This window comes from Pinus tabuliformis, chromosome 9 (assembly GCF_031772625.1).
Source record: "Pinus tabuliformis cultivar Carrire ecotype Pingquan chromosome 9, CPIR1, whole genome shotgun sequence".
NCBI classification, from domain to species: Eukaryota; Viridiplantae; Streptophyta; class Pinopsida; order Pinales; family Pinaceae; genus Pinus; species Pinus tabuliformis.
Window position 1 is genome coordinate 231685980 of NC_142307.1, and position 21671 is coordinate 231707650.

The following is a 21671-nucleotide window of genomic DNA, read 5'->3' on the forward strand; positions in this document are numbered from 1 at the left end:
ATGCAAGTGGATCACAAATCAACCAGAATAAACCCCGAAAATAAAAATATATAAAGCTGTTTATAGTTTGTACATAATGTGCTGTAACCAAAACAAAATTGGTCATATGACCTAGAACTCAAAAAGATGCTAGGGGGCACCCAAGCCTAGTGGTGCTCATAATAGTACGTCACGGCCTGTGCAATCATGCGCAAGAGACGAGTCCATCGTCTAGGTACGCCAATAGTATGTCGCTGCAGCTGTAAAGGTAACTCGTCAATCTGTACATCCGGAAGACCACGAGTGAGGCTCTCAACCTGCTCCTGCACAGCTGTAAGGGTCTCAGTATCGTCAAGGTCACGAATAAAAACTCTCCTAGCAGGCTCTGCTGCTGGGGAAGCAACAGGCGATCGCGGACGAGCTGCTGGACGAACAGGACCAACATCTGCATGCACCCAAGAGTTTGATTAAAAAGTTTTGATAGAATAGAGCATAGCGACATTATGAATAAAAATAAACAGTGACATGGTCAGAGATTTTACCGATAGCACCCCATTGCTCGCCATCCGGTAGCACCAAATCCGGATCACCTCGGTAGTCCATACCCACGTATGGATACTCAGAAAACGCCATCTCCTGGCGCTCGAACCACCTAAAGAAGGCCTCAATAAAAGTAATCTGAGGTTGACCAGCGTGTCGAGACATGTGGTCGACCCACCTCTGCATGCGTGGCTCGGTCGGAGAAGGCAAGTCAAGTATGATGTACTGAGGCTGCATCAATGGGATTTTCTCCAAGGCAAAGGTAGTCAGAATAGAACCAAATCCAAAGTTCTTCAGCTTCCCGTCCTTTACCTTGGTCAATTGACTTTTCATCTGAACAAGTACTGCATCACACCAGTTAAACACTTTCGGTTGGAGACACTCCAAGGCGTGCTGCATGTAAGATCTATTGGCAACATGTAAAGCTGCGCTACCGGCCACCCTACCAATGGTAAACAGAATGGACCTGAGAGACCTATCAGTGATCTCACGGATAATGATCTTGTCGTCTCTGCTCGGCTGTGAACCTTCCCTGCAATACTGACGGATATAATCTCTGGTGGAATCGGTCCCTCGAGCCGTACCTGACAAGGAAACAGGGGCACCCCGCCTTGACAACCCATTCAAGAAGTACATGTCCTCTATGGTCAAGGGGATGGACTTCCCCCTAATCTGGAATATTTGGTTAACAGGATCCCAAGCATCAAGCATATACTGCAGTAAAGAAATCTGTGCTCTCATGCTAGAGATACGGAAGAACTTCAGCAGGCCACAGTTCCGTAGTGCGTTCACCGTGACCGGGTCATGGAGGGCAATCATGTCCTCCTATTCATGTTCTCGTTCTCGCCATGTAAGGGACATTTTGTTCAAGGTTCCCTGCAAACAAACAAGAGAAGGAGTAAGTTCTTGATTTTGATGAAAAACTGGCAAAAAAATCATCAAAAAATAACATGCAGGATCAGTTTTCTAGGCCCAGCGCAGGCAGAGAGTCTCTCCCCTGCGCTGAAGCGCAGGCTGCCTTAAGACAGCTTGGCATTCAGCGCAGGTCTCGAAAGGAGAACCTGCGCTGATGCTAGGGCGTTTTGATGAAACCCCTGGGGCTCAGAAACCCTGAAAAACATGCATGAAACTGAAAAAGGAAACCATGAAAGTGAAGGGCTAGGGTTTAGCTCCTACCTGGTCCAAACGGCGCCGAAAATCGTCCGCAGAATCTCCCGGAATCAGCTGGTGAAAATCAAGGAAGAAGAGGCACCTCCAGAGCTCCAACAAACCAAATGCAAATGAAATGGTAAATGAGAGGTAAAAACACCTTTTTATGACTTTTTACATAGTTTAAAGTTAAATATTAGGGTTATAATCTCATTTTCATGCAAATATTATCCATTTCTAACAAAGTTTGTTGCAGCAATTGAAAGTGCAGTACTGTATTTGAAAAGAGAAAAGCTAGTAATAGTAAAAATCAAGTTTGACCATGTAATCGAGCAGTTTTACCGCGGAATTTATGCTCGTTAAAAAATAGAAAAGCGTGAGCAAGAGTTTCCACCAGAGTTCAAGCTCATTAAAAAATGAACCTATCCCGGTAAATAACCATTGCGATCGTAAATTTGTTAGCCTTAAAAGCCTTGGTCGTGTTTTCATCCACCACCTCCACCGTCATTTGGCCGATCGTTCACCCCCATATGATTGTTTACCCATTTTGAGGAACAGCTGCGAAGAGTGATTTCACCTAGCCATCCTTGTGACACTGCCGTGATTGGAAAATTCCAACTTGTACCTGGAATCAGTTGCTATCCCTGTTTATCACTCGTTCCTCAAAAGACGATTCCTCTTTGAGCTCTTTTCTAACTCGTAAAATATGAAAAGTTTGCCGAGTTTTGGCCTTCCATCTCGTTAAAGGGACCGAAAGAGCTATCCCTCATTTAGACTTTAATCTTTTTGGACCTGAGGGATTATTACACAAAAATATCGAGCGCTTGTCTTGTTCGGCTCGTTAAAAGTACCGAACATCCATCCCTTCTGTATTGTTTTATACTTTTTCGGGCTTAAGGGATTAGATGACGAAAAAGGAATTGTGGAGTTAACTTTCTGTATCTTTTCAGACTCTCTAAAAATGAAAAGGACCGAGTTTTCCTTGTCGTTAGACTCGTTAAAATGATTAAATAGCGACAAACTTGTCTTTAGACGAGAACAAGTTTCCCTATCGCTAAGCTCGTTAAATCATAGCGATAGGCTTGCCCGAAGGGCAGGTTATAGAACAAGCATATGTTATCCTCCTCAAGCTTGACAAAAATAAAGAGGTACTGGTCAGAAATGACTGGGGAAAAATTGGGAGAACCTCAAAGCTTTAACGGTAGCAAGTCGCTCTTGAACATGACACTTTTCCTCCGTACCACATCGGGTTGGGTTGTTTCATTCACCGGTCTCATCACCATGGTCCTCGCCAAACCATCCACATTTGGGGTAATGCTACCGATCCATCGCATCAGTGTCGTTATATGTTCAAGAGAGGTCATTCTGAAAGTGTCAACCGTGTCCCATCCACTACCATACATTATCCTTCATCCGTCCATGATCGCCACCCTGAATCATATGTCACAGTTTGTTTTCACCTCCACTAAAATCATTAGCTCCGTTCCGTGTCATTGATGTGGGATTCATTAAGGCCCTCCTTTGACGGATCGCTTCTTGTCGACTTCAGCTCATTATCCAAGAAGTTGATCTAGGAACAACCCCTTCAGTACTTTGAAGCTTGCATGCCTCAATGGCAAGTTTCTCACTTCCGGCGACAGGTATACATCAATGACCCTCGAACAGAAGATTTTGCGTGGCGTTCGACGCCAAGTCCTTTATTCACGCCACGTGAATTGTACTGCAGTACCTTGAGGATCATTATCATTATTGGTGATTCCTCTCGCGCTTGTTAACGGTTTTCATCATTGACCGGTAATCAAGCGATGTCTTTCCATGTTCGACTTCAGCGCAATTCTCACATGGATCGACTTGTACTTCGAGTGAAGATCGAACGAGTTTTGAAGACCCCGGATCTAGTTTCATCCATCCGGGCTGCAATATATATTCAGGAAATATAAAAGCATTTGTCATGTACATCATTGCAGCAGATGATCATCCTATTCAAAGGATGATAATTTCAGCAGAGAATTATCAGTCTATCATCAGACGATCGTCTGTTCTATGTACCAAAATGTGTTTATAAAGCTGAGCATGGGAATGCCCGCCTCAGCTAGATCATGAAAACAGAATGAAAAATAATGTATTGTATTGTATTGTATTACAGGGCACCTCTCAGCACTTGAATGAACTTCGGACCCTCTGGATAAAGCATTTCACCCGATAAACGACCTCATACTTTAGGGGGCAACTGTTATAGACATTTTTGTGCCTCGCAGCATGGATCATGAAATGTCGATAATTACAAGGATCCAAAGTCCCTAAACATGTTGTTCTTACCCCTAGAAGAACAAGGTCAGCAAACCACAGCACTTCCTATCAGTTCTCCACCTGAAAACACTCAAAAACAGGCAATTTTAAGTTCATGTCAACTGCTCCACTGAGCATCTGCGCTGAATGTCAACTGTCCCACTCTGTACCTGCGATGAATGTCAAAAGAGCTGAAGGCTACCTGCGCTGGGCGAGATTGGCCAAGTGGCACAACCATTCTGCAAGGTGTCAGATGCCCAGGAAGCTTCCAGAAGACACTTGGATCAGCAAATTCGCCCTATGATGAGTAAGAGGTACTTGATATCCATGTGGAAGCAAGGATCTCCAAGTGGACTCAAGAACTAAAGTTTAACTGAAGAGAGAGAGGACACAAGGCAGCTTCATGTCAGTCTCAAGCTGACTCATCCTTTCTCCATTTACCCTATATATAGAGCTCTCTTATGAGGTCTAGGGAGGCTGGAATTTTGTGCAAAGTAAGGAAGTGCTGTTGGTTTACAGTTAGAGCTATTGGGTGATTGCTTTTAAGGAGGAGAAGAGGAGATTTCTTGCTGCTGGGAGGTGCTGCTAGATTGGGCCTTTATGGTTGTAACCCTCTCAGAACCTTATTTCTTCTATCAATAAAGCATTTGAGGTTCTTCTATATACTTGTATTGCAATGATGTATTGTCGTATTTGTATATTTGATTTGTTCTAATCCATGAATCAGTTATGAATGCATGCTTCTTGTAGTTTCCCTCTCTTGTCTTTTGCAGGATCTTTGTGTAGCTGGGCCGGCGAAAGAGCTAAGGAGCTGGGAGCAAGCAGCAAGGAGAGAAGACGGGATCGACAATAGCGAAAGACATCGGTTGGTCAATCTCTTTCTCTTCTCTGTATTTTCATAAAGAAGAAACATCAAATAGCTTTACTTTCTGTTGTTGCTAAGGAACTATCACCCTTAGAGTAGGAATAGGGTCATTCCGAGTCGGATACTTTTCCCCACAACAGGGCATATGCTTGTTTCTCCATGATATGATACTTCAAGGGCGCATCTCTAAGGGCTCGGCTAAAGAAAACAATGGGCTTTTCAGATCCCTGATTATCCTTTTGTAATAGGACAACAACAATGGTGTATAGAGAAGCAAAGGAAAAAATGATAAAATCTCTATAAAATTGTGGACTTGTGAGGATTGGGGCTTGGGTTAAGGTAGATTTTATGCCCTCAAAGGCTTGCTTGGCTTCTAAAGACCATTTAACTTTGGAATCTTTCTTGAGCATGTTGTTTAGCATTCTTATCAGCTCGGCCAAGTTAGGGATAAATCTCCTTAGGAAATTGATCTTTCCTAGGAAGGCTTGTAATTCTTTGATGTTTCTTGGATAAGGGATTTGAAGAATGGCTTGAATTCGGTCTGGATCAATTCTAATTCCATCTTTTGAGATAATATGGCCCAGCAATTTTCCTTCTTCTAGGCCGAAGAGAGACTTCTTGGGGTTTAAAGATATGCCATATTTTCTGCAAGTTAGGAACACTTGCCTTAGATGTTTTAAATGCTCCTGGTCTGATTTTGAGAATGGGGTAAGGTCATCAAGGTAGACTACTAAGAAATCATGGATTTATTTGGCAAAGGCAATGTCCATTGCTCTTTGAAAAGTAGCACCTACGTTTTTTAGTCCGAAAGGCATTTTGACATATTTAAAGGTTCCCCATGGTGTTGTAAAGGCAGCTTTATCCTGATCATCTGGGTGAACTAATATTTGATTGAATCCTGAGAAGCCATCAAGCAAAGAAATTATTGAAGACCCTGCAACCCTTTGTAGAATGTGGTCCATGAAATGGGTAGTGGTCTTTAAGGGAGACTTGGTTAAGATTTCTTAAGTCAACACATAATCTAATCTCACTTGTTTTCTTCCTTGTGGGCACTAAGTTGGATACCCATTCTGAAAATTTGATTGGTGCTATAATTCCAGCTTCAAACATTCTCTTTACTTCTTTCTCAATCAAGGGGAGAAGCACAGGGTTGATTCTCCTTAGTTTCTGTTTGAAAGGCTTTTGATTTGGTTTCAAAGGGATGGTATGTTGAATGACTGAAGTATCATAGGACTTGAGGTCCTTATAAATCCATGAAAATACATCTTGGAACTCTTTAAACAGGTCAACATACTTTGGCTTTTGATTAGGGGGCAAAGACTTAGACAGTTTTATCATTTTGGGCTTTTCTGCTATCCCAATATTACAGTCTTCAATTACAGTGTTTAAGGGTTGCATTTTTGGCTTTTTGGGAATGTCATTTGAATCGAATATGTATTCTAAGGGAGTCAAGCCTGTGGGAAGGAAATTGTCTTTCAGTTCAATAACTTCAGCCTCTGCCTTAGCTATTTCGTCCAAATTCATTTGTTTCAGCTCTTCTATGTTCTTGTCATAAAAGATGGTTGGGCGCAACATTTGATTTGCTACTTTAGCTGTTATAGTATGCTCATTTTGGCTCATTTGCTGTTGTGGGTCATCCATGGCATTCGTATCAATCTTTAGGCTTGAAAATTCTTGCTGTAAAGTGAGGAAATTATTGATCTGTGCATCATTTTCAAAGACTTGCTAGTCTTTGACATTGTTTGGGACTGCAAGCCTGTTTTTTATTTCTGCTATGAAATGGTGATTGGGCTCAAATGGCAGCTTGCATGTGCTATCAAAAGTTGCTAGGCTGTGCGCGTGGAGATTATGGCTTCTTGGAATTTTGGCAAGCTTGGATTCGGTGAAGGAATTGATGATTTCTATGGAAGCAGACCTATAAGCCCTTAGCCTATTGTCATTAGTAAAAAAGTTACCTTTCATCTGTTGAATGATCAAATCGGAGTCACCTAGAATGGAAACTTTTGCAGCTCCTAGAGATTTGATGAGTTTAAGGCCTAAAAGGAGGGCTTCATACTCTACCATGTTGTTAGTACATCTGAAGTTTAATCTATAAGCATGACCCTCTGCATGATTGTTTTGTGTATTATGGATCCATACTCCTGCCCCTGCTCCTAGCTTATTAACTGAACCATCAAGCTCCAAATACCATAGGATTTCTTGCTCTTGAATAGTATTGAGAGTTTCCACCATTTTAGGAGTGGGAAGATTTGAATTTTGTGTTTCATGGAGTTCTTATTGTGTGCTGGTTGCATCAATGGTTATAACAGTTTCATGGGTATAGGCAACCGATTCTTCATTTGTGCAGATTTCTAGCTCTAAAGCCAAAAATCTTATCATCAGTGGGAGGAGACATATCATCATTAAACAAGATAAACGAATCCATATCAGAATGGATTGATTAAATTGGAAAGTTTTGGGGCTTTTCCTCACTACTTACCACATATTTCATAAGTTTTTCCCTATACAGTCTCTTTGGTTGCCCAAAGACTGATATAGTGGCATAAGAGAGGTCTAATTGGAGAGATCCTTGGATTTTTTCTCCCCAAGATCTTGATAAGAGCATGCCATACTTTGGTGGAATGTCAGCAACCACCACGTCCATTAGGATTGTTTTGTTGAGATATTGGACTAAAGACACACATAAGTCTTTGATTAAGCCTAAACACTTGACTTGACTAGAATCAAATGAGAATAGGTCTTTGTATGGTCTAGTAACATCAAGGTTTAGCTTCTCCATTACAGCTTTGGGCATTAGGTTGTGTGAAGCACCTGAATCAAACATTGCATTATGAAATACTTTATCATGTATGTGCAAACTGACATAAAAGGGTAAAACAACTCTATTTGCTGATTTTCCATCGACTTCAGGATCAAAAAGCAGCTCAGGCTGATCATCTGAGACATTAACATGATCCCTGTTCTCTGGCATTTGCAGGGATCTTTTGATTTTCTGTCTATATACATCATGTTTAGCAAGCTCAGAGAGAGGGATAGATATCTTTAGTTTACCAATTTCTGACTCTAAATAAAAGGACTTCTCTGATTGAGTTTTAGTGTTGTGACTGGCAGATTTTCCCTTTTCAATTGGAGTTTCAGTGTTTTTCTCTTGAATTTCAGTGATTTCTTGAGATTTTTCTGTTTTGGGAAGGCTTTCAGGAGTGCTGTTTACATTGTCTTTTGAGGAAGAGGATACACAAGGCTCATCTTTAAAGGTCCGAATGTCTGATATATCTGTTATATCTTCCACAGTCACTTCTTTTGGATTTGGGACTGCTTTTTCAGAAGGTTCTGTAATAACGGTCTCGTCTTTTATTTTCTTAGGTTGTTTGGCATCCTTTGGCTTGATGGGATCAGACACATCAATGGTTCTTGTTCTCAATTTGTATTGTTTATGGACTTCGTAGACAGCTGAATCATAGCCTTCTTTGAAGTCAAATGACTCTCCAGACTTGGTCTGAAATTGATTTATATCATGATCATCTTGGTCTTCTTGGGTTAGAAAAATATGTTGTTCATTTTTCAAACCCATCAAGTTTATGTGAGAGTCATCGGTTGGCTTACTAGTTGTGGATGCTTCAGCATAGTTTTCATGAAAAGGAGGTCTTATATCATGGTCAAGACTAGCCCTTCCAACATTTGGGTTTTGATTTTTTCTAAAATTTGGGCTTCTGATAGTATTAGCTTGTTGTCCTTCCCATGATGATTTTCTCTCAATAGTTCCCACTCTATCTCCAATATTGTCCACACGATTGATGATTGTATCCAATTTTTGCTCAAAAACTGAGGTTTCATCTTTAAAAGTAGTTCTTCTCTCAGCGCTTGCTCTATTTTGTTTAGCAATCAGATTTGCCTCCACACTAACAACTACATTATGCATGTATACTAAGCTTTGAGGGGCTCTTTCCCTCAATTGATATGCCATGTCGGAATCAAATCCATCAGGGAATTTGTATAAAGCTAGATCAGGTGGAGGTCTAAGGTTCTGTGGAATAGCATTGTAAACATTGTTGAATTTAGCACAATAGTCTAAGCCAGTTTCTTGAGGGCCTCTTTTGATAGTGTCATACTTAGATAGAATGTGCAGTGGATCTCTCTTTTTCTCCCATCCGTTGAGGAATGTTTGGTAAAGGGCCTCTGGGTCAGCTATGGAATTTTCAGGGAGAGCTCTAAACCAGGGCCTTACATCACCTATGAGACTTTGGACAAAAATCTTCATTCTTACATGATCATCGTCTATTTCATAATTCTCAAAATAGTCCTGCATTTTCTTGGTATGTTGAAGGGAAGTGTTAGAACCATTAGCATCAAAATATGTGATTTTGGTTTGATAATCCTAAGGCATAGCCCCTGGATTTGCAAGCAACTGTAAGGGTGCATATCTATTAGCCATATTTACTGGTATAAGTGGAACAGTAGGGATAAATGGAATGACTGGAACAACAGTAATAACAGTGGTAATGAGAGTAGTATTTGCAGTGAATGGAGGAGTGGAGGAGGTTCTTTGAGAGGTGGATGATGAACTAGGGGAAGTGGGGGCTGAACGAAATCGCCCATGTGTGGAGATCTAGGAATCGTAAAGGCTGGATTGAGCAATGGAAGGAGGGTATTTCAGATCTGGGTTTTCTCAGACGACATGGAGGAACCTGTGTTCGTGATGGTCGAATTCCATCTGGCGATCTCCCGATTTCAATTCGCTGTCTGAATCCAATAGGGATCTTTCTTTTGGGTGGGACTCTGCCTGAATAAAACTTTGACAGGGGTTGGAACACAACTTGGCTGAACTGTTTTAGGACTATAATCAACAAAATCTTCTCCTCGCTCTAGCTTCCTGAGGTTCCTTGAGATTAAATTAGGATTTTCAACAGCAGATGGGGGATTTGGGTCTGGGTTTGACCTCGTATAGCGAGATTTCTTCTTAGGAGCCAGCTTCTAACTTGTTTTTTGGAATTTTCTAAAGATTGTTCCCCAGTGGAGTCGCCAATGACGTTATCACTCAGGTTTTCCCTTGGCTCCTTAAGGGATACGATTGAGGTAACCACAAACCAATCTTTGGATTAAAGGTTCTAGCCTACCTGCAATCATAGAGGGCTCTCTCTTTATAATTTAGCTTTGTTTTGATATGATTTTAGGCTAGTTATGGTATATATGGGTTTTGTTTGAGTTTTGTTGGGAAGGATGATGGTTTTCAAACGGAGTTGGACTGTAAAGTGTGAGAAGTTCAAACCATTGGGCATGGAGTCAAGGATAAGGGTTGCAGGTGCGTTTTCTTGGTCACAAGAGGAATACAGAGTAGGATAGCTACACATGGAACAATATCAAGCTGTAAAAAAAAAATGGAATGAAGGTTAGAGATGAAAGGCAACTAAGAATCTTTCATCAGCTAACAGAAGGAGGGCGAATGAACTTTATCTAGGAGCAGTCAAGGATTCCTAAACAATCATTCATAAATGAGAGAAACAACGTAAACATGATCATTCAAGTATGCATATTCATAACTATTTCTGAGGAAAACATGGAGAAATAACAGGAATTGAGCATAGAGTGCTGCTGAGCAAATTCTAAGCTATTCTTCTTTTCTTTTAATTAGATTATGACACAATGGTGATATAAACACATATAAAATGAAAAGAAAGGCAAGAAAGACTTATTGAGCCATGTAGAAGCATTAGAATTGCGTAGTTCACTCTTTAGCCATTAAAACACAACAGACAGTTCGCCATCCAAGCATTCCAGCGATCTTTGATTATAGAGGCTCTCAAAGAATACAGTGCAAGTTTGGAGAGGAGTTATCAACCAACCAACCCTTAATACATTGTTCAGGGTGGTATTTATAAGAAAAATATCTACAAAACAGATCCGAGGGAAGATCTGGGGAAATAACTGTGATTAACCTAACTTATCCTGAAATAAATGTAACAGATATCTATTTATGCTGCGCTGGAGGCAACCGCATTCAAAATGACTAAATATGGTGTCCTTTGAGTTCTCTGCTGTGCATTCTGCAGTAACTGTGCTTTGGTTTCTGTAGCGCTACCCTTAGGTGGCCTTATGTGCATTAACTTTGATCTGGTGAGCCTTAATGGCTTTAAATTCCATCACTGATATTCTTTGACTTTTCTGGGGCTCTTTATTGCTCATCTGCTTCAATATTAAAGTTTTCCACTGATATTATTTAATCTGATACTCTTTGCCGCAACTCTGATACACTTTAACACTGAATCAGGGCCTTTTCTCTCCACTGATACACTTTAACTATCAAATCGCCCCTTTTTTGCCACTTTATGGCAAAAAATAGTTGTGGTGGCACCTCTGTGGGCTTTGGATGAGTATCAGCACTTGGCTCATCAAAATATTTTCAAACTGAAGAAATACTGCAACATAAAGGAGGATTGCATACTGAAGACCGTGCTAAGGCCGTGCTCGTTGTCCAGAGCAAATCTGGGCTGAAGCGATGGAGTGATCGCCGATATCGCATCGGCGATCGGGAGAGGAATGGCTTTTAACATGTAGCACTGGGCGAGCGAAATGGGGGGGCTGCGATTTAATATGGGCCGTTAGATCTGAGGCTTGATCCGACGGCTGCCAACAAATCGGCATATCGCATCGGCGGAGAACCATAGGGCGGGCCTTAACACATATGCGACCGCCGATAAGTGAAAAAAACAATGAGGCTTGCGATACATGGAAAATGCAGTCTTTTTCGATAAAACTTAAGTTTTATGAAAAACTTAGGTTATAACAATAAAGCGGGTTTTAACGATAAAATATATATATGCGGGATATATGGAAAATGCGATAGGAATCGCCCCTGATAGCGATATCGCATCGGAGCACGAAGAATGGGGGCATATATGAAAAGGGGCCAACACTGTTATTACCTCTGACAGTGATATCGCGTCGGAGGGGGGGGGTTTCCATCGGAGGAGGGTTTATAAGTCATCGAAAGGGGTCCGAAGCATGGAAACGAGGATTTTTATGGAGTCAGAAGGGAAAATATGAGATCGGAGGTGGACTTTGATGCATTTGAAGGGGTTGTTAATGCATCGGAAGGGGTCCGAATGCATAGGGAGATGGTTAAAGAGGCAAAATGAGGGTTCTTACTAAGTTTCAGGCAAACTTAGTAATTCCCAAGCATACTTATGGTTATTTTTCAACCAGAGGGAGGGGATATGTATATAAGGGGATATTTAGCATATTTTTAGTAGGGGAAGGGGAAATAGATGGGGATTTATATAATAATGTTATAAGTTAATATGAAACTGGTGAAGAAAGCGCTAAGTTTAGAAATCTTAGGCTACAAACAGGAATTAGGACTTATAGAATAAATATGAGCATCCTAAGTAAAGTAGATCTTTACTTAAGCAAATGTTTATGGAATATGATGATTTTTTAAAGATATCAAGCAGATCTTGACCTCTTTAGGGAAAGTTAGTGAATGATTTTGGGGAAAAGGAAGAAGGGGAAGTTAGACATGCCTCTCTTGAGCTGCTCCAAATGGATTTTGCCTTATACTTGTGATCAAAATAGATTTAACACTTGAAAACTTGAAATGGATCACAATTCATCATTCTGCCACCTCAGAACTACCTACCCGGCCTACTTACCTAGCATTTTGTATTCTTTTTGGTTTGGGTGCACTTGAACTAGCAAACCCAGCTTTTCAACTTTTCTTTTTGCTATCATCCTATCTAAATCGATCCTTATGCCTTCCGGGGCTCAGATTAAGCTGTTGAGCACCCTTGTTTCTCTACCTATCTAATGATCTATCAAGATTAAACAGTTTGGATAGATTTTTATTCTCTATCTCTATAACAAGCAATTTAAACCTAGGGAAGGCAAGATTAAGTTGTTTGGCCTTCCCTTAACTGTGAAACTCTTTAAAAATGGAATATAGTAGTGGCATTTGAGCTAGCACACTTTCCTGGCCTTTTGTTTGGGGTTCATTTCATTTAATTTTCTCTTTGGCCAATTTATTCCTTTTTCCCTTTGATTTTTCTTTTAGGGCATACCCTCTTTAAATTTTTTAAATTTTCTGAGTTTTTCTTGGAAATATGGAACCTTTGCCACATGGAAAGAATGACATATTTGGCATGTAAACAGTCAATCATGAAATATGAAACCTATTGTAATAAGAGGCTAACAGGTAGATCTCTAAATCCAACACTACATTTAAAAAATGAGGGCAGACAACCCTATGACTCATTTACAAGTTCGTGCTCCGTGCCCACAAAACACGGAGTCTTTACATCAGATTTAGTCAAAATCTGGGCTTTAAGCCCCAAAACTTCCCTTGGGGGATCCTGCACCCAACAGGCCCCCAATACAAACATTGTGACTCGCCCTCGGGTCACTCTATTGGTGTAGAGATCTTCCTGCAGAGACCTCCCAACTCTACCCGAACTATTACAAGATCGACAGTGCACTGAGCAGCTGCCTACTGTACCTCCTGCACATGCTGTTTAGAGACTGCTTTATCTAAACTACTTCCTTGTATCTGCTCCTATGTTCCCTACATCTGCATGACCTTGGATTTTATCAAGGCTATAATGATGAATGCCTCATTGATCCATGGTTGGAGGCATGCCTTCAAAACCACTTCTTTGTATCGTGTCATGTCTACCTACTCCTTAAGCACTTTTTCCTGTTGCATCTGTGCAAGCCTCTGTGTAAGGGCCACTATCTGTGCGGTCCCTATTATATCATCATATCTTTGTTGCAGCTCATGCGACTCTGTTTCTAAGTGTTGTATGTTTGGATCCTCTTGCAGAGTGGTGAGGACCTCAAACAACTCTTCCAAATTTTTGGTGCAGTACTTCACTGCACTATTGATCTCCTATGTTTTAGTTGTGATGGCGCTAACACGCTATTCCATCACCTCTGGAGGAGTTGAAGAATACACCTTCAACCGAGCCCTACTATCTGAAGGTTCAGCTCCAACTGAACCTTAGCCATCTCTTCTGGTGCCTCGCACACCCCTGCTGCTAACCTCTGGATGTGGACCTCTACTGGTGCCTCTACTGGGATGGCCAACTCAAGGACCATCTGGTAGGCCTCCTCAACCACCTGCACCATCTGTCGGTTATGTTCCACTACCTCGTCACGCTGCAGGCTTAGTTGTTACATATTAATTTTCTTCTTACTCAACACCTGTAGTGTGTGGCCCTCCCTAGCCCGCAGTTCTGAAGTCATTCCATCCTGTAGGACATAGAGTGTCTCCCAAGGGAGCGCAACCATGTTGATCCTTATTCCCTTCAACGCACTGACCGTAGGCTTTTTAGCCTCATTCTTTGTAACCAATGCCCACTCTAGCGGCACTATGGTGTTGGTCATGTGGGCACGCAACATTTACTCAGCTGCAGTCATTCCTACTGCAAGGTTGGTCGAGAGAGTACCAGCTTAAGGAGTGCGCACCTGCAGCTCCTGTATTTGTGCTCAGAGGGCCCCCAACACAATCTGATTCTCCTCTGCGAGCTGCTGGAGGGCCTTCGCAGTGACGTCGCACACCGTCTCCCCTATATCATGGAGATCTCCTTCAGTGAGGGTGAATGGATCAAAAGAAGTCTTATAGGCTTTCAACTTCTTTCGCACCCCCATCTACTCTCTCGGGCACTATCGTTTCAACTGTGTAGATGTTGTTTCTAGGTCTGCATCACCTTCCTCTATCTCAGGCTCTTCCTTAGGCGAGGGCAACTTATGGCCCTCGCACTCCTTCTCTGCTTCCTTTTGCTGCTCAGCTACTACTTTCTGTTGTTCTGCTGCTACCTTCACGACGTCTCCTGTGCCTTTGTTGTTTCTTCCTCTTTTCTTCTCTTCTCTGCCAACTGCGCTATTTGTAGTTTTGCCTCCTCCTTCTTCCATTGTGCAGTAGACTTTTTTGTTTCCATCGTGGAGATGGCAAGAGCGTGCCACTCTAGTGGCCATGACTCAAGCATGGCGAATATAACTCTGTTCGTGGTCAGGCATGGTAGTTCATTCCACTTCTTCGCGGGGTCCTTACGCGCCCTGAAGTATACGTGATGGAAGTCTGCCTTGAACTCTGTGAATCTTTGTAGGCTATTGTAGAAAATGGGTGATAATCATGGCTTGTGTTTAATCCCCATTTTGATGTTCATCTCCATGAATACCCAAAATATCTTACTGTATTAGATCCTTTGCACGTCTTTAGTGGCCCACAGTGAAGCGTACTTCGCTACGTCCAAAAGATCTCGCACAATTGTGGGGAAATGGCTATTCTCAGGAAACTCCCAAGCCACCAACACTATGGATAGCAAAAGCCATGCATAGTGGAAGGCCTTCCCCTATTCCTTTGCCTCGTGAAAATTCTCCAGGAACTCCTTGCGTAGGTACTCTGACCAGTTAAACTGGATACCCTCTGCACACTTCACGACAAGTGCTACCACTGGCATGAGTACCTCATCCATGCGACACTTCCGCATAACCTTTCCAGCCAATATCTGGGTCGCCACTTTGACTACCTTATTGTTGATATTGGAGATCGCGTGCCCTCTCTTCTTCTTCTCCAGCTTGAATTTTTCCTTCATGACCTCCGCGATGGCCAAGTCGTTGCTCTTACCCTCTAAAATGTCCGTTGGGTCCTCCCCTTTGCAAGGAAGTCAGGTAATTCTATGAATCAGGTGGTCCGTGATGGGGATGGGCTCCTCCATCCATAAACACCCATCATGCACCAGGAAGAGTAGCTACCTGATGACAAAGATAGTTACTGAGGCGCGATGGTAATGCAGCATCCAGAGGAGGTTCAACAACCCTTCTTTCTCCACTTCGTGCAACCACTTGTGTGGCTCCAACTCTGTGACTCCTGCCGTAGTGTTTTTCTTTGGCTTCATGAGCTATGCAGTTGCCAAGTGTGGGAAATTCTCGTGGTCTGCGAGATCCCAGTCTTCAAACTTTAGACTCGGCAACCATCCCAAGTGCGCTCCTTCAAAAAAGATATTGTCGGGTAGCAGTGGAGTCTAAAGAGAGCTCTTTCTCTCATCTAGGTCCTTAGGTACCCTTGCCTTTCCCTTCCATGGAGGAACATATGCGGGCAACCTAGTTAGAGGCTCTGTGCTCTCGGTTTCCACCTCCATATCTTCGTCCTCCTCCTCTTTGAAAAGTATTTCTTCAAGGTCTTCCTCCTCCTCATTAGTTTCCAGAGTAACTGCTTTCCCCTTTTCTTCCATGGTTAGTTTAGTTTGCAACAAGTTTTAAGGGGACACGCACACCAGAGCAATGGCCTGCTTATCTTTCTTGGGTCTCGTTGTGCACAATGATTTAGGGATTTCTGTGACTATCCTGGTGCTCTCAGGGGCATATTCTACTATCATGGCCTGTGCGACCTTGCTAGTGGTCATTTTCCCGATATCCTTGGCTTCTTTAGATGCTGCCATCTTGCGTTTCCAAAAAACACTCAACTACTTAGATAGGTGCCCAAACAATGCCTTCAACTCTAATAGATCAGTGTTCAGAGATCTCTGGGTGCACAACAACTAATTTATCAATTTTCCAAGTGTTGCTTTTTGGGCAACCCTTTTGCAACTTATAGAGCATTTTGAATTTGAATTCGATCATTCCCCCCAAATATAGTCCATTAATGCTACCTTGGCGGCAGATTTTCCCAAATCTAGCCCATAAATCCTGCCTTAAATGCCTGTCGCCCACTCCATGTGGTCTCAAACCAACTTGCGTGGCAGTGTAGCTACCCTTGTGTTATCGAGGACCTTGTGACACTTCGTTCCTACACGTAGTCCTGTCATCATGCAACTCTCATGTAGAGTAGTTTATAGTCCTATGCCTCCTTTCAACCACTTGGAGTGCTAATATTGTGCTTCCCACGGCTAGTCAGGTGGTCGTTCCATCTATTTATAGCTTCAACCGTCAATCATTTACTTCTCCTAGTAAGTGTTCGTCATTTAAATTCACTAACTGCATCACGCCACCATCTGTGATCCCCTTAATAACATATGGTTGAATCCAAGGCATCAAACTGATCAACCCTCGGGGGTAGTCCCCAAAGTTGTCAACGTAATCATGTGCATCCTATTTTATCACTACGATTTGTTTATCAAGAAGGTCCTTCTTTATTTCTTTCTCAAGCTTCTTGACTTCTTCTTCCACCATGGCACTTTTCTCCCTTAATTGAAATCTTTCATTCATGAGTTCTTGGAGCCTAAGATTACTTGGCTGGATTTCTTCATCAAGTCCCAAGCATTCTTCTTCATCCAATTGCACGATCCCTTCATCCAAGGCTCTATGATCCATCATATCTGTAGGTGCTACTATGCACGGAATAGGCATAGTATACTCCATCGACATTACAACATTTGCTCCATAGGGCAGGCTAAAAGGCATCTATCTCATCAGTTTCTTGCACGTTGTCTTATAAGCCCATAAAACTATTGCTACACACATGTCCCAATCACTTTGTTGTGCACTACATACCTTGTTTAGTGATTTGCACACTTTGTTAAATGCTTCCGCATGGATAACCTTCTGCGCGCTCATTCTCTCCACACTTTGTCATTCCATCTTGAGGGACCGTTCGCGTATTTTTTCCCCCAACACATGCTTATAAACCGTATCTACCAACGCGAAGTTTATGTGCATCCGCAGGTAGTTTACCATATGCCTATACCCACCTGGATAGATGCACACGTGGACCATCCCATCCATTGTATTTATCTGCCATTCGCACTATAAGTTTCTCAAACTATGAGTGTATCATTTTTCTACATGCGTGATAGTCTTCAAAGCTCCCTTTGTGCATACCCCACCACCTCATAGGCATAGCGCTTAGTACCTAGTTCAAGGCTTGGAAACATTGCTTTTCCGACACCTCCCTTTCGAATCTATCCAAGAAAGAATCTACCTCACCTAATCCATCATACATAGGCAAATATCTCGCTTCTGTCGATACACAATGTAGTGACCTTGTCATCATGATACAATTAAGCGTGGTTACCTCGTGTAACCGGTTCTACCATCACTCTATCTCCTCATCCGAATCTGAAGTGCAGGAGCTTTTGCGCTGCCACCAAATTTGTCTATCCGTGGTGGGATTTACCCAGTCTTACTATCACGCGTTATTTTGTAGATGCAGTCCAAATCATCATCACTTTCATAATCACACACTGGCTCTGTATAGTGCAATCCTTTAGTAGGGTCCAAAGGTATAACTATGCGTAGTGACTTATTTTCAAAAATCATCTTGCACTTCTTCAAACTAATCACCCCATTCATGTTATTGGCCCAATCAATTATTGAGAGCGCGGGGTAGGGATTGTTGTCATCAACAATCTCTATCACTTCAAAGTCTGCTAGCACACTCGCTCCCTCAATATCCACAGTGATTCCCTGCAATTTTCCCATAGGTATTATCTTCTGTTGGTTCGCCATTTGCAGCTAAATAGGAGACCATTGTAGCGCAGGCCTCCCCATGCACTCCCATGTCTGACTCGGCAGAATGTTCAATCTCATATTCTCCAATCTGTGCGGTTAACCTCATTTCTCTTCCCATCCTCATCTTATGCTTTCCAATCTTCCAGACTACAAGCGGTTCTCCTGGCACAGTCCCAACACATTTTTTGATGAGTTCCTGCAATTGTTTTATAGCCTTGCTCTCGTGTAGTAGCTTCATGCATGTTTCGAAGAATTTCATAAGCATAGATGGGTCTGTTTCTGGCTCCAGTATATGTTTTCTTTCTGAAGTGGAGGCATGAGTGAAGCTCTTCTTAGCTTCCATAAAGGTTTCCTTAGCATGCTCCAAATCAAACTCTGCTTCTTTTGTTGGAGCCTTACGAACCCAAGTAATATCTTTGGATTGTTTGCCTTTATCATCTCCCGTCGCGATTCCACCTCGAAGCGCAATGTTCACATTTGGATCTTCCTTGCACGGCTCAGACCTCATCATTTGCAGGTTCTAAGTCGAGGGAGGTGGTAGCACTCCCTTATCCCGTATCCTAGCTATCAATGTAGGATAATCCTCCGTCTCATGATCAAACAAGGTACGGTACAGACATGATGGGTGCGTTGGGTTCGTACAATCAATGGCATAATGTCTTGGCCCTCCACAATTGTAGCATATCAACTGTCCGCGACCTCTTCCAGGTCCTCCTCCACCTCGGCCTCATCAGTGCCCCTGAAATCTAGTTCGCGCCACTCTTGTATTCTGGTCTAGGGGTCACATTTCACCCTGAACTCTATAGGTGGAAGTTCTATCCATCATCAGCTCATAGCTTCTACAAGTGCACTGATCATATCCAACTGAACTACAAAAATTACAGAACAACTGTTGTGAATTTTATGTGTACTTATGTAATAAATGGAAGTTGTCCGTAGCATGCTTTCCCCATATTTGACAAATCACGCACCATAAAGCAGGTGTCGTGCTAGGTCCTTCTTAGTCTTCCGGCCTTAATGACATCGGTCCTCCTCCCATGAGTTAATTCGAGAACACAGGGTAGTGGTCCTTATCATGACCCTGACCCTTGTATTTTACACACCACACCTCTTCATGCACTTCTAGTCGGGTTGTCCTGTCCTGTTTCATACTCTGCATCTCAAGGCATAAGTTTTTCAACTGCGTGTGGATCTATTAAACTCCCAAGTTAGGATCCTGCATCAGGGTCTCATGTAGCCTCATCGATCTCCAAGGCCTCTTACTGAGTCATTAACCTCTGTTGCGATAACACATTCCTCAAGTGCGGCGTTGGCGATGCTACAAACCATTCGCGGTGTTGTCCATCCGTCAAAGTCATATTAGCTTCGTGAATTGTGCACTTCAGCCTCTGATCTAACTCAAAAGGAGTCTCGCCTAGTAGCATTGTGATCTCTTTGAACCCGATGATTGAATGCACTTCTGACTTCGGTCTACTAAATTCTCTATTTAGCGCTGCTTGGATATCTATGATTCCTACATTCAGATTGTCATTAGAATGCTTAATATACTAGGTCAGCACACGGTCCTACAAGGTGCTAACCATAGTTTCTTTCCTGACATTATCATCTGTAACTCCCTGCGATTCCCATACGGCTCTTATCACGAACCAAAATTGGTCTGTATCTTCATTTCCCATGCCCTTGAACACAGGGAATTTATCGCGCTTTCCATCTTGACTCATGGTGGTGGCAGTGTGGTTACGAGTGAAGATGGATGTGAAGGCGATGAAGTTGGTGGCAGTGTGGTTGGGGGTGGTATGTGTGGAATCCTTTACCTTATCAAATGGATCACACTTTGCAGAGAGACCTTCGCGAGCTCTTCCTCATCCCCTTGTGGAGGTGAAATCAAAGGGCTATTCTCTAGTCCCTTACTTCCCTCATTTCTGTAGGTTTTTCCACTTCGCGTAGCTCTGGACATCAAGGTAATTGCATAACCCTCTTTTCACACAATAGCATATTAATCCAAGTATTCAGAGACTTTATGTACTTACCTCGCGGTCCTTTGAGAAAGTGTCACTCCGCCTTGCTATCGCGGACTGAAGTATCTACCACGAACTTAGTATTGAATCCTCCTATAATATGATCGAGCCAGTGATCAACAACGCACACGATCTTATTCTCTGATGCTTCCAATCTGTACACCAACTCTAGGGTCCACACAATAGGATTGTCAAGTTTCCACCTTCCTTGGCTATCTTCTAGCTTCGCTATCAACTCATACAGCTCAGTAGGGAAATATGCGAAGAAGATTTCATGGATCTCTATGTACAGGTAGAAATCTAACCACTCTTCTTTTTTCAGTCATGGATTCCTGTCTTCTTGCGCCGTGAACTCGTGAATCCTCCTGTCCAACCAACCTTCAATTTCCTTGTTAGTTGGTTTCCAATGATACGACATCAGAAATCTCTATGCAGATTCTGGTCCCGGTAATGGAACCATTTGTTGGCTTGATGGGCCTTACCCAGGTTCGGAGTTAATTAGCCAAATAAATCCCTTTACTACTGGCCCTTTCGACAACATCCCACAGAGCATGGACTGAGGTCTCACCTGAAGCAATTTGAGGGGATGTTAGAACCAAGTTTCCACACCCTTGAGATGTCTGAGGGGTTGGTTTAGTCCAACTGTGAATACCTTCACACAGGTCACTTGTGCACTATCTTGACTTGCAAGGCCTTCACGATCTATTATGATCACCTTCGTGTAGCCCTAACCAGGGACTGAGGTGCTTTCGTTGTTCTAAAGAAGCGATCTACAATAATTCCCCAAGTTACACCATGTATCTTACTTATCTTCCTATAACAGTTAGTTATCTTTGCATAAACAGATACTTTATCTTATATTCACTTTATTGACACATTCATATAAGTTGGCACATCATATAAACAATAGATGCAATTTATATCTGATATATTCAATGCACAAAATAGGAAAAAGATACACAAAAGTGATATAAAACTTCTCTTTATTACTTCTCAAAGGTTACAAACTCGACTCGCCCTGCTCACTTAGCTTCAGGGGTCTGCACACTCAGCTGCGGACTACTAGGCCTCTGCACACTCAATTGCAGAGCCTTATCCTACTCTACAACCCAACGACTCTATTCTATACTTAGATATGACTCAATTCTTCATCCTTCATCAATTGATTCCCTCATTTACAACTTACAGCCTCGCCCTATTTATACAATCCCATGGTTCACAAACCATGGGTAGATCTCTAAAGCCAACACTACATTTACAAAAATGAGGGCAGACAACCCTATGACTCTTACAAGTTTGTGCTCCGCGCCCAAAAAACGTGGAGTCTTTACATCGGATTTAGTCAAAATCTGGGCTTAAGCCCCAAAAATTCCCTTAGGGGATCCCACACCCAA

The 21671-nt window shown here is 42.4% G+C and overlaps 1 pseudogene; it reads left to right on the forward strand.

Moving 5' to 3' along the window:
* Window positions 1–14755: 14755 nt before the first annotated feature.
* Window positions 14756–21671, forward strand: part of LOC149148040 (uncharacterized) — a 40282-nt pseudogene continuing 33366 nt past the window's right edge.